This window comes from Grampus griseus (assembly GCF_964374135.1).
Source record: "Grampus griseus genome assembly, chromosome: X".
NCBI lineage: Eukaryota > Metazoa > Chordata > Mammalia > Artiodactyla > Delphinidae > Grampus > Grampus griseus.
The window spans coordinates 34027177-34042213 of NC_138999.1; positions in this window are offsets into that span (position 1 = coordinate 34027177).

Sequence of the window (15037 nt, forward strand, 5' to 3'; positions counted from 1 at the left end):
CCACTTCAATGAGAAGCCTGCGCACCACAACGAAGCGTAGCCCCTGCTCGCCGCAACTATAGAAAGCCTGCGCAGCAACAAAGACCCAATGCAGCCAAAAGTAAAAAAATAAATAAATTTATAAAATATAAAATAAAATAAGCTTTTGTGTGGCAAGTGTACATAAGAAAATATTGCTACTAGCTATAAAATTTCTTTCTTCCAGGCTTGATGCAAACAGATTAGGGATATATAATCTGTCACATATACACATGAAAACTTGAATGTTTAGAGACGATGACTACAATGAGCATTTTGTTAAACCTATCTCTCTGGTATTGCATTTACATATAATTAAAATGTTAACTATTTTCATTTCCTTTTTAAAAACAGAGTCCCAAGACTGACAGAATAATGGAATGGCCAGTGGAATAGCATGATTTAAACCACTGTTTGGTAGCCATGTTGCCTTTGTGGTCAACATAGAAAAGTAAAGGCCAAATATTCTTCGGTTGGGGAGTTTCAAGGTAACTTGAATGTTAAAAAATATTACATCTATGTCAACCTAGAATGAGGTTTTGGTTGTGGATTCCAGACCCCTGAACTTGGCCTTTTCTTTTTTCACTTTTATCAGCTATTTGAATGAAGAGCCCAAAGCCACAGGAAGCAAATTTAGAAGTGAACCAAAGCTAGGAGAAATAGGCTGGGAGTGTTAGGTAATATGTTAGATGATGAAATGAAGATTGAAAGATAATTGTCATAGACTGGAATTAGGAAACAAAAACAATGAGATTAAAACTAACAGAGATAAATGCAAATTTCTCATGAAGTGTTCATAATTTAATTACATGGGTATATGATGGAGGAGATTCTTATGAAAATAACCAGGGGGATTTAATTGGCCCCAAGTTTAATATAAGCCAATAAGTCTAGGAAACTGTCCCAAAGTTATAATTCCTTTGGCTATATAAGTTACTGGAGGAGGAATATTCTGTTTTCCCTCCTCCCTTAAATCTACCTCTGGGGAGGAGGAGGATTGTTTTGGAATCATCAGATTCTGGGACATGATTCTGCCATGTTTGCCAGTGGGCACAGTCAATGTGTGTTAACAGGTCAGCACTAGGGTGTGGCTGGCTTGCTCGGCTCCCTGAAACACTGCTGAAATGGGAGGTGTCAGGGGCTACTCCCCGCCATGGGAGACTTTCTTCCTCTCTTCGTTCTCTGCCATCCATATGGCAGAAGTGATAAGCTTACTCAGGGCTATCATCTTGAATCATAGCCAACCAACTAACTCACTTTTCTTTTTTCTTTACATGGGCCTGGAGCATGGTAAGATCCCAAACTTGGAGGCAGGTGAAACATTAGCAGGGCTCACTCACAATCTGCTCTGGGCTGAAGGCATGTAGGCTAAGTAACATAGGAAAGGTTATGCACCAAATGAACACATGTTCCACATGACCCAGCCTAAACATCAGAGTGTCTTTTGTGGGAGCAGGGTTGGGGGGTCTAAGCCCATAAAGTGATAAGGATTTATTTAATTTTTCCTTTTCTATTATTTTGTTTGTATCTTTTTCATGAACCTTTCAAGGGAGGATGGCAGTGTCTAGAGCAAGCCATACATATTCTTTTTTTTAATTTAAAAAAAATTTTTACTTTTGTATTTATTTATTTTTGGTTGCATTGGGTCTTTGTTACTGTGTGCAGGCTTTCTCTTGTTGTGGCGAGTGGGGGCTACTCTTTGTTGCAGTGCACGGGCTTCTCATTGCGGTGGCTTCTCTTGTTGCGGAGCACAGGCTCTAGGCACGCAGGCTTCAGTAGTTGTGGCATGCGGGCTCTAGAGCGCAGGCTCAGTAGTTGTGGAGCACGGGCTTAGTTGTTCCACTGCATGTGGGATCTTCCCTGACCAGGGCCGGAACCCGTGTCCCCTGCATTAGCAGGCAGATTCTTAACCACTGCACCACCAGGGAAGCCCCCCCATATTCTTCAATTCTTTGATCGTAATACCACTCAAGAGCACAGCACTCTAATCCCTTCACTGTCTCTAAGAGCTGAATTAAGAGGACAATATAGCAGATAACATCCCCCTATACTCCAGACATATGTTTTTGACTGTCTACGGCAAATCCCTATTTGAGTGTTCTATAGGTACGTCAAAAATTTATTTTCAAAATTTATCTCTTTGAACCCTCTTACCCTGATTCCCCACCACTACCACTAATTTGCAAATGCACTTCTGCTGCTATTTGAATATTACCCGTTTCATTGAAGACATCAACACCCACCTTATTCCTTGGCTCCTTGACCCGCCATATTTAGTTGGTTACCAAATTCTGTCATTAAGAAAAAAAAAAAAGTCTTTTGAACATGTTTACTTCTGTCCTCACCTCATTTGCCTTCACTATCTGTCACCTGGATTAAGGCATGAGCTGTGTTTTCATTCACGCCGTAATGCTTGACACATAGTTTGTGACCGATTACGGAAAATATAGCTTTTGTGTTTATCTTCAGAATTTAAAGGAACACGATATTCTAGAGATAAAACATTCAGTTTTGGTTGCTTCAGATGTTAAGGAGGCAAATTTTCATTAATATAAGATAGAACTGAAAATAAAATGACCCCAGCTGTGGACTAAACTCTTTCATAAAGCTTTGAGCTCTTCACTATTGGGACTATTGAAGGAGGAGCTGGGTAGACATCAGAGAGGGTTCTGGTATAATGCCAGACAGTATGACTTCTAGGTGCCTTGCGGCTTTAAGATTTGAGGATTTCTATATGAATTTTACACATTTGTGTAAAATCCAAAGTATTAAGAGCATTTGTTCTGATCGGTAGAATTAGAGACAAGTATAATTTTCTTCTTACTGCTTTTCTGTATTTTTTAAGCTTTCCAAAATAGAAATGTATTACTTTCATAATCAGAAAAAATTTTATGAGTAAGCCCAAAAACTGTTTACTTTTTAAAATAATGTTTGATCTCCTTCAAATATGAATATAACCTTTTGTTACAGGTATCAAAGAAACATTTTTGTTGGTGTATATGCCAACTGTTAATTTGCTCTACGTTTGGCTGCATATAACAGGAAATAAATTAACAGTGGCTTAAACAGGCTAGAAATCCCATTCTCTTTTATGTAAAAACAGTTTACATGTAGACAGCCAGAGGTGGTGTGATGGCGTCACTGTGGCTTCAATTCCCAAGGTCACCTCATGCTTCAAAAAGGCCACTGAATATCAGCAGAAAAGAGGAAGGAGAAGACAGCTTGGTCTCCTTTATTTTAAAGATCTTCCCAGAAATACCAGACAACACTTCTATATAAATTTCATTGGTGAGAACTTAGCCATAAGGCCATACCTAACTGCAAGGAATTCTGGGGAAGGAAATCAGAGCTTTGTTTCTAATGAAGAAGAGAATGGATATTGGGAAGCTAATAGGTGTCTCTGTCACACCTAATGATTAAGGATAAGCATAATACAGAGAAGCTAACTGCTGGCCTATGCCATCTCAGACTGGGAAGCATCCTCCTGATTCTTAAAAGTTCCAGGGGAGAGGCCACAGACTCCCCCATTTTTATGCCCATTTGTGAAACTATTACTTAGTATTTTAGGGTAAAAACTCATGAATTAAAGTAAGAATATTTTTTCTTAGTTTAAGAATATGCTACCCACTAAAAATTGCATCAGTTGAGAGAACAACAACACAGATATGGGTGAGAATGGATAATCTATTAGAACACATACTGCCTTTTTTTTTTTTTTTTGAGAAGGGAAGTCTTTCCTAGCATTGCATTCTATTTTATGCAGTACATTTGCTAAGATAATTCGAAAGAAGAGATCAGGCCCATTGTCCTTCATTCCAGCAGCATTGAAGGCCCAATTTCGTCTTTTGCGGCTCTTAAAGCGCCTACTACATAAAAAGGAATGGCCTGCTTGCTATTCAACCATAGCTGGAATAGCAATACCGATCATTATACTGTTATCTATTTGAAAAATGTGGATTTTACTTGGAGATGGTTTTTATGGAAGCCTGCAAGAAATCGTTTTCTGTCTACCTGGCAAAAGCAATTTGAAATGGAAAATTTGAGCTCAGAGATCAGTTGAAATTTGACCTTCTCTCTATCGTCATGGATTTTAGTATGATGGTGTCTGCAGGGGTGGAGGTGAGGGGTGTCCATCAGCTTCCAATCCTGTGCTGCGTTCGTCTCTTGCTGCACAATTGTGCAATCTAAGAGAAACCTTCTCCGGCTTTATTAAAATGGGGGAGGGGGGACGCTGGGGCTGATGCACTTAAAATGCGCTTTGAAGCCTCATGGAAATTTTGCAAAAGACTTTTATGTAGCAACAATTCTATTGATAAAGTCAATGAGAGTTTTGTCTGTGCAAGAGCTGCAGGATGGGACCCCAAGTCACATGCTTTCAAAATTATTCTCCCTTTGTTGGATATCACAAAGGATATTTTCCCATGAAAACAAGATCTTTTGTTTCTTATGAATTCATTCTAATTGTGAAGCTGGCTGATAGGGTTACTTCGTGTTCTTCTCGTACTGGCAGGTGGCCTGAGGGAGCTGGTGAAATGGGCTCCATCATCTATTAAGGCTTTTCCTGGTCTTAATGTCATTCACTTCTCATCTAAAACCATAGTCCTTGATGTTTATTTCCAAAGGCGATAACAGTGAGGTCACGGAGAGCGATTTGTTCCTGTTTAGCTTTTAAAGGCAGCGGACAAGATATCTCTGCCTTCCTGGTTTCCCTACCTTTTTGCAAATGTGTCTGGCTGACAAAGAAAAATGCAGAGACAAGAAAGACAGGTAGTGGAAGCTGATACACGTTAGAGCATCCATTTTCAAAGGAACTTATTAAATTGCATGGGCTAGGTTCTGTGCAAAAAATAAAACAGATACAGTCCCCTCATCCTGAGGACTCACACTTGATCCAGCCAGTATGCTGTGTGAAAACAGTTAACAGCGATTTGGCAAACATTTATGTAACCGATATGTAGAAGATCTGTGCTAACTACCGATGATTCAAGACAGGTAAGGCCTAGGTGGGACCCTCAACGAAGTCCGGCAGAAAATGCTCTGCAACGACTCGGTGGCACTATGGCAGAGAGATGAATTTCAAAGTGCTATAAAACTCAGGTGAAAGCAAATTCAGCTTATACACTGGAAAGACTGCAGTCAAAAGTTCACAATATGTTAAGCTGATGTAGGAAATATATATTTCAAAATTTCCTATGTAACTTATTGTGGAAAGCCTTGGTCAAGCCTTTTTATGCACTGAGTTCTTCAGTAAGCCCAGTGCCACAGTAAGGAAAGAGAGGGTGCAGGGTGTGTGCTGTGTTACGAGGGTTGTGGGGTGTGGGTGTCTCTAAATAGTAACAGTAATCTGTAGACTGTGCCTGTGTATGTGCACACACACGACTGTGTGATCATCGGACTATCTATCAGCATCTATGTGGAGCAAAGGAAGGTGGGAGGAGGGAGCCTCATCCGCTCACTTCATATCTTTGACCTTGAGGACGTCTGCTGTACCTTTTGTTGGCCGATTCCTCATCCAGCATGAGTTATCATTTTCCTCAATCTTGGAATGTGCACTGGCCTTTGCTGTCCAGAATAGCTCATCTATGGTGGCTTTTAGGGCATAGAGTGGGGAAAGGTATGGTTGGGGGCTGAGATGACTTGGAAATATCCTACATGGACAATACATGGTGTCACTTTTGGATCAAGAAAAGAACACTTTGCAGTGGGTGGGATGTGAGTTGCTTTCTTTGTTGGAGAAGAATAGATTTTCCCCCTTTTTGGTGGAGGCAAGGAAGGAAACCCTGGTTAGCAGGGATGAGTGGGGGAAGGAAGTGTTCTTGCCCCAAGCACGGGGGTCAGGTGGAGCATAGGATTAAAGGCAGCAGGAGCACTGGATAGTCATCGAGTCTGGTTTGAATGCAAGCTCAAGAACAGGGGTGCACCACTGAGAGGGAGGCCGAGAGTGCCAAGCTGAGACCTGATATCATGACCATGGTCTTGAATCAGAAACAGGGACATGTGGTCTGATGAGAGACTGTATCCAAAGAGGAATAGAAAAGAGACAGGTGGGGTAGACAGGGCATGTGATTGTATTTTATTATTTTTGTTTTTTTAAAAAAATATTTATTTTGGCTGCGTTGGGTCTTCATTGCTGTGCGCAGGCTTTCTCTAGTTGCGGTGAGCGGTGGCTACTCTTTGTTGCGGTGCGCGGGCTTCTCATTGCGGTGGCTTCTCTTGTTGTGGAGCGCGGGCTCTAGGTGCGCGGGCTCCGTAGTTGTGGCTCGCGGGCTCTAGAGCGCAGGCTCAGTAGTTGTGGTGCACGGGCTTAGTGGGCATGTGGGATCTTCCCAGACCAGTGCTCGAACCCGTGTCCCCTGCATTGGCAGGCATATTCTTAACCACTGCGCCACCAGGGAAGTCCAGGGCATGTGGTTTTAGTAATGATGGTGATGAAATATCCAGAGAGCGATTGTATTAAAAATAGGGCTTATAGTAAAGTCTGGATTGCAGAGAGAGAAAACCATTGTTTTATATTTATTAAGCAGCATCTACATGAGATGTTCAAGGTCTGTGGATTGCATTAGCTGCTTATTATACTGCTTTATCAGCCTTCAGAGGCCCTGGCCACACACTAACATATAAAAGCCAAATTCAGGCATTGATATGGGGAAGAGAAGCTTTTCGTTTCATGTGTTGTTCTGAAGAGGGTGTTAATGAACTCAAATGGTTCTCACCCACAGCTCTGCAGTATAAAGGGACTTCCACCTGAAGGGAAGCCCCGAGCAGGATCTTGAAGGATTTTCCTTCCCTATTCCAATTCCCTCCCTTTTCCTGGCCCTAATTCTAAACATCTTTAAGAAAAGCACTTAGAAAATGTAAAATAAAAGCAGCCGGGAGAAAGACCTGACTTGAACGTTCTTCGTGGAAGCTGCAGGGGCTAAGTGGGCCAGGCCATGTGGAAAGAGCTCTTGCCTGCTCAAGTGACTGAGGATTTCACTCCAGACCATTTGTTTGAAACTCTCCTTGCCACACCGTAATGTGTCTTCTTTCTTTTAGGTGACATGTGGCTGCACCTGACCCTTATTTTGTAACTTGCCAGAGGCAGAAGCTGGCAGATGCATCTTCCTAATTTCAGCTGTTTAAATTAGTGTCACCGTAAGTGGACTAATATGGCTTTAAAAAGATCCCCAGACTTAAGTCCACAGTCTTAAGTCCACAGACTTAAGGTCAAAAAGCTTCAGTGGGCCAAATCTACCACAATTCCTTGTGATAACGCTACTGAGAGCTAGGCAGGACCCTCTATTGCCTAGATGCCAAAGAAACAAAGGACAGCAGACCTCTCATAAACATGCATCCAAGTAGTGGCTGTTACACAATAGGTCCTCAATATTTGACTGACTGGATATACTCTCATCAAAAGCCTTTTTAGAGACTTCTGATCTCGCAAACCACTTGGTCGCTACGGCACTACAGAAGATAATACAATAAGGGTTTCACTAGCTTGTTGGTAGACCACCACTGAAGGGGGCCTCTAGCTTCTGCTGTCAGTGCTGTGCTGGGCTGAAGCCTGCTTGTACCAGCTCACCAGAGCCGTCTGTGAAATTCTGGAAAGTATCTTGAAACTGGCAATGTTGGCAGTATTTATGCCACAAAAATTAGCGAATGCTACAAATCAGGGCTTTTTTTTTTTGTTCTTTCAGGGATCTGGTTGTTAAACATTTACCAGCATACTACTGTCTTGAATCCATTCCTGGAAACTACTAAACTAATTAAAAGGCTACAGATCAGCATGGATAAATCTCATAGGCATGATTCTGCGTGAGAGAAGCCAGACACAGAAGATTACATACTATTTGATTCCATTTATATGACGTTCTAGAACAGGCAAACTCAGTGAAAAATATCAGGTTGGAGTTACCTCTGGAGGGAGGAGGTAACTGGACTGTGAAGGGGCATGAAGAATTTTCTGGGGTGATGCAAATATTGTCACTTTAATGTGGGTATGGGTTACACAGGCATATGCATTTGTCAAACACTCATCGAATTGTACACTTAATATCTGTGCAGTTGGTTTTATGAAAATTTTACCTCGAGATTAAAAAAAACTGCAAACAAATATTGAACCCTACTTAATAGGTTTTCTTTGTACAATTGTAAGGGTTAGCAATTTTGAAGTTATTTGTGCATTTTAAGTTTGAGCAAATGAGTAAATATGTTGAGAATAATGGGAGTCAGGTTTCCCACTGTTGGAGAAAAAAAGGTCCCCAGGTAGGAATCCCAAGATAGAATGCAGACTGTGATAAAAAGAATTTAACTGTATTACAAATGGATGAAGCAACCTCACTGAAGGGGATGGGCGAGGAGGTGCTGACATAAGTAACTGAGGGAATGACTGGATTCTCTAAGATGAAAGGCAGAAGGGACTGCACAGAAGCACTGTACCCATGGGGGCCCAGATGAACGATTCTGACTCTGGTACGCATATATACTGGAACTGAACAATTTAGTAAATGGGTGGTGGATGGTCGGAGCCAGGTCTCTCACTGTTGCAGTGGGAATCTACAAGTCAGCAAGGGGAGGAGTCTAGAATGATCCATGTGGTAACAGATTACACGTGGAGACATAGGTATGAACTCTTATTTAGCTTATATCAATACAGATTACCTATAGAAATATTTATAGACATGTGTATATACACAAGTTATTATACACATATCTTTCTTTGCTCTGCCAGCTGAAAGGGGCTAGAAGCAATGACACCCCAGTAGCAAAAACACATCTAGTATCAAGGCTGTAGTTTATAATACAGTACTCTAATAAAAGAAAATGGGGCAAATTAATTCTAGGGCTGGGGCAGGAAGTATACCAAATGAGCCTGGAGCATCTTTTAGTGCCAAAAAGTAGGGAAATGCTAAAAAAAGAAAAAAATCCATTGATATGAGTATGTCAAAAGTATACCGGAGTCAACTGAAAGAGTTCCCAATGGCCAAAGCTTCAAAAATTTGAGCAACAAAATAAAGTAGTATTGGATTAGTAACAAAAGTGTAAAATGAATATCTATGTGTCCATACTGATATAAATAAGTCATTGAGTAAATAAATAAATGCAGGAGAATAGACAAATCTCCAGTGCAGAAGAATTCCAAATAATTTATGTAGGTGCTCCACCCTCAAGGATGTGGTACATACTCCCCTCACCTTAAGTGTCGGCTGCAGGTAGTAACGTCCTTTCAAAGAGTGCAGTGATGGAAAGGGGAAAAAAGAGTAAGTTTACAGTGGATAAACCCGACAAACACTATCTCCGCCAGGTGATCACAAGGTCAAGATGAACAGTGATAAATCCCATTGACGGTATGTACCCTGGATATGATGTGATGATAATTGCACTTTACCTCTGTGGCCTTTCTCCCCATAACTCTAGCCTAATCATAAGAAAAACAGACAAATCCCACTTGAGGGGCATTCTACAAAATACATGACTAATACTCCTCAAAATCTTCAAGGTCAATATAAACAAGGAAAGCCTGAGACATTGTCACAGTCAAGAAGAGTTTAAGAACAGAAAAGGGATATTAGGTAAAAACCAACAAAATGTGAATAAAGTGCGGATGCTTGATAATAATAGCGCATCAGTAGTGGTTCATTAATTGTAACCACACAAATGTACCACACTAATGCAAGATATTAACAATAGGGGAAACTGTGTGTGAGATACATGGGAATTCTGTGTACTATCTGTAACTCAATAGCTATAGTTTTTCTATAAATCTAAAATAGTTCTAGGGACTTCCCTGGTGGTCCAGTGGCTAAGACTCCACACTCCCAATGCAGGGGGCCTGGGTTCAATCCCTGGTCAGGGAACTAGGTCTAGATCCCACATGCCACAACTAAGAGTTTGCATGCTGCAACCAAAGATTCTGCATGCTGCAACTAAAGACCCTGCATGCTGAAATGAAGATCCCACGTGCCGCAACTAAGACCCAGTACAACCAAATAAATAAATATTAAAAAATAAAATTAAAAAGTTCTAAAAAATAAAGTATTAAAAAGGAAACAAAAGCCCTCAGATACAGATCGCTGGCAGTCAGCAGCTTGGGTGTATAGAGGAGAGTGTGGCGGAGGTGTGTGCAAGGGGCTGACAGTATCTGTGTCACTTGACATCTGCAGATAGGAACAGCCATGACTGTCTTAGTGTGCCCTTCTGGGGGATTTTGAAAGTTCTCCTCTGTCCCAATGGTCTTCTCTTTGAGAATTTGTGCAGCATACCTTTTAACCTGCCAGTAGAGAGTGGGCTCTGATTAAGGCCTGCACAGTGGCCTCAGAACGGGGGAGAGTCCGAGCAGACCCTCAAGACAGCCTGAGGGAGAGACTGGGGCACCCGCCCTGTGCAGAGCTCTGCTGACCCGGCGGGCAGAGCAATCTGCCTGTGTGTATGGGAAACATAACGATGCTGCCTGCCTCTCTGGGCTGTTTGCTTGGGGCTTCATAAAGATCTACTTTGGATGAACCAAGAGGTTCTGCTTTGAGGGTTTCATTGTATTCTCCCCATGTGATGTGATCTGGCGATTTCAGCTGAGAAATTCCCAAACTACAGAACTGAAGGAAGCATCTCAGCTCTGCAGACTCTTATCAGGCTGTTGCTGCTGTTTATGGAGTTTGAATATCTAAACAAGAGCTGAAGGTGCCGATATCGATATCTTAGTTTCCGGGAGAATCATGAATAAACAAAAGTCTGTGTTCACACTCCACAGGTGGCCAAGAGCAGAGAGTTCTCTGATCATAACTATCTGGCGTGTTTTGACCAAGACTGACTAAATGGTTAAGCAAGCTGACCGACCTCAGCCTGGTCAGTATGCCTCAAAGCAGCCATGTTTAGTACAAGGTCAACTCCACATTCCAGGGCACCAGCCACATATAGTCAACAGCTAACACTATTTTTTTTTCTTCCCTGCGGTACGCGGGCCTCTCACTGTTGTGGCCTCTCCCATTGCGGAGCACAGGCTCCTGACGCACAGGCTCAGCGGCCATGGCTCACAGGCCCAGCCGCTCCGTGGCATGTGGGATCTTCCCGGACCGGGGCACGAACCCGCCTCCCCCGCATCGGCAGGCGGACTCTCAACCACTGCGCCACCAGGGAAGCCCCTTCAGCTAACACTATTTGAGAGTGGCAAATACTTCCTGGTTTCCCCAATTTCCCTTCTGAATTTAAAAATTGGGAACCTGCTGTCCTATTGCCAGAAGGTGAAGTGTTAGACGGCAACTAATATAGGGCAAGGGTTTTATCTCCTTTCCACATTTATTCTGAGGAGACTACTATTGAGTTATGATTTGGGCTTACAACAGACGAGCATAAAAGTAGAATAATTAAGAAGGGAACAAAACATTAACAAAGAACATTCGTACCTTCTCTCTTGCCCGACAAGGATTCCCCTCACCAATGGAAATGGAGAAAGGGGCCTTGGAAAAAACATTTCTGCCTTGTTGTCTAGTCCATCATGGTAAGCAGATATCAGCAATAAAACTTCACTCCTAACTGACTTTGAGGACCAGGCTTTCGTATATACATAAGTAAGCCCAGAAGAGTTGGCAAGGGATGCCTGGCTCTATACCTATTGATCTAAGGTTGCGATTTACTGCCGCCTAGGAAGTTCTACCCAATTTCAGCTTCTGCACTGTACCCAGCAGAGGGAATGATAAGTACCACTGTGCCATTGCAGCTGGCCCTTTAGAGAGCAGCATGAATGATGATACAGACAAACACACATTCCAGAAAAACTTGGATTGGCTTTCCTGTCAACACTACTGAAATGTGAGATGGGAAACTACTGATAGAAAGCACTGAGTGTTCCTGATAAAGTGTTGTGTAACAATGGCTATGTTATGCAAAGGTACGTTTCACTGTCTCTGGAAAAACAGGAATATGTCTTCTTTGAGGAGCAGGCCTTTAGAAAAGATTCTCGTATTTTCCTTGCAAGGGAATCCAAAGCAGAGAGAGAATGGAATAGGAAAAGTTTCAGAGGAAGCTTAGGAAACCATCAGAAAGTGTAAGGTGGTGTTTAGGAAATTCTCTGACTACTATATCTCCCTCACTACTCAAAAGAAATGACTTAATTTAGGCTTTGGGAAAGCAGCTTGGACTATCTTGACCAGTCTTTTGAGTGACCTACGTACTTGCTTTCTCTGTTGCCTGATGAAGGCATCAATACTGAATTGTCTTCAAGAAAGCTAATGGATTGTGTAAGTAACCATGTCAAAGGTACTTCAAGACATGGTACTAAAACCTTCTTTTTATTAAGTGTTAATACATGTAAAGGAAATAGTGCCTGGAACATAGTAAGTGCCCGATGAATGGTGGCGGTTGTAGTAGATGCTATTGCCATCCTGCCCCATATTGCCTTGGCCCACTTCTGAGTTTGCCTGCAGCTGCCTCTGAGTTCCTATGCAAGTCAGTGGGTTCCCATCTTTAGTGCTGGGCTTCCTTGGTTCATCTGCCCAAGGGCCTCCTCAGGCACCTCAGGAGCTTATTTACTTCTTGGCAAGGCAGCCCAGAAATGCTGGGGCATATAAAGGCCCAGGAAAATCCTCAACCAATAAGAAGTGGAACTTGGCACATAAGTACCCCGGCTTCCCGGTCCTTAGGTGGGACAATTCTGAGGCATGTTCTACAAGATTCCTCAGAGTGTCCCCAGAAGAATCAAGCTCCAATTGCCCAGAGCAGAAGCTCATTCATTAAAGCACACTTTTCTTATCTTCTCTCCCCTTATCTCACTTTCTCCACCCTCTCAATTGTGTTTCCTGGGATGACCTCCCAAATAAACCGCCTGAACCTAAATCCTTTCTCAGAGTCACTTTTTTGAGTAACTAGAGCTGAGAAAATATCATTGGCCTCACCCACTGCTGAGCATGGGAAGTGGAGCCATAAAAGATCGTGACACAAAATTCATCACTTGTCGCTGCCTGAATATTTATCATGTGAAGCCAAATTTCGGATTTATAGGAAATGACCACAGATTATTGTAGCAGTAAGAAATAGGCTTTTGGGACAGTGGCTATAGCTAGAAGCCAAAGAAAAATGTTCATATATACTAAAATGGAAGAAGAAGGGGTGGCTGCATTGCAACATATAAACAACTCCTGTGCTCATGGGCCATAAACTTTGTCACTTCCATCATGTTCCAACATGGACAGCAAAACATATACAGTATGTATTACAGCGGTCTGTGAAACTGTATTTGCTGCATGAAAAAAAAAGTAAACATGGGACTTCCCTGGTGGTGCAGTGGTTAAGAATCCGCCTGCCAATGCAGGGGACATGGGTTCAAGCCCTGGTCCGGGACGATCCCACATGCCGCGGAGCAACTAAGCCCGTGCGCCACAACTACTGAGCCCGTGCGCCACAACTACTGAGCCTGTGCCCTAGAGCCCAAGAGCCACAACTACTGAGCCCATGTGCCACAACTACTAAAACTCACGCACCTAGAGCCCGCGCTCCACAACAAGAGAAGCCACTGCAAGGAGAAGCCTGCGCACAGCCACAAAGAGTAGCCCCCGCTCGCCACAACTAGAGAAAGCTCGCATGCAACAACGAAGACCGAACACAGCCAAAGATAAATAAATTAAATAAATAAATGTATAAAAAAAAGTAAAGAAGCCAAAAAAAAAAAGCTGTTCAAGGTTTTTAGTTCAGTATAAATTCATTCCTCTAAAGGAAAATGCCACCCTAAACATTTTTTACTTGCAAAACAATCTTCAAGATGTAGAGCAATTTATTTCACATGACATTTACAGAAAATCAACAGAAGTAGCTTTTATAACATGTGAATCCACAAATCATGTTTCCTTGCTATGGTTATGCATTGAAATCTCTTGAGGTCTCCTCTGGTGCTGCCCATGGGAGAGGGCCTTTGCAGATGATTGTTTCTGTTCACATAAGTATCCTTTTCTCAATGGAAAATTTATATTATTCCCTACTGGGGCCCCACTGCTTTCTCCCTTCCCAGACCCACAAAGACAGTCATTGACAAGGGTTGCTACATTCTGCCTTAATGGTTCCATTGTCTCCAACGTTTCATATGGCTTTTCTTAAAGCAAACAAACAAAATTTTTAAAAAGAAATTTAAAAAGGCAAACTGAAAAAGTGGACTCAATAGTAATGCAATGCAATTTAATTGGTATAAAAATAATTTAAACATGGAAATTTGGGTGAGTTCAATGAGTGTAATTATAACAGAATCTAGAAAAATTTGGTGACAGCATTAGTGTCCAAACTAAGCACACTGTTATTATAAATGACCTTTCCCCCCTTCTTATTCACCCCCTTCAATACTTGGAGGATGGCTTTCATAATGCCAGCTGAGCTCAGGGCTAGAGTGGGCTCTCACCCGGGCATGCATAACCATAGCATTGCCTCTCCAGCATGGGTTATTGCTATTTACCATTTATGCTGGTCAACAGAAGACAGATGGTAAGCAATTACTTTCTGATGGCTTGTTAAGAAATAATCATTATATTTAAAATTTTAATTTATTACAGATTTTTTTCTATTTAAGCCTAGATCCTTGATCAGAAGGATCTACAGGTTTTGAGCAGTGACACAGTGGTTGCCAAAACAAAGGTAAATTAAAATATAGTACTAAGCCAGATTTCAAACGAAGAAGGTGGTGTTGGAAGGGCAGAGGATGTGCTGTTAATGAAATGTAGGTGAGCACAGGGTTTGCTTGTTATCTGCATAGTTTGTTTACAGTATCTGAAGCATCTGGAAATGGTCAATAAGTAAGCAACCCCCTTAGTCAGTCCAGGTTGCTATAACAAAATACCATAAGCTGGGTGGCTTAAACAACAGACATTTATTTCTCACAGTTCTGGAAGCTGGGAAGTCCAAGATCAAGGTGCTACTCTCATCCTGGTGAGGGTTCATTTCTTGGCTTGCAGATGGGTTGTCTTATTGCTATATCATCATATGGTGGAGAAAGGGCTCTGGTTTCTTCCTCTTCTTATAAGGGCACTAATCTCATCATGGGGGCCCCACACTCATGACCTCA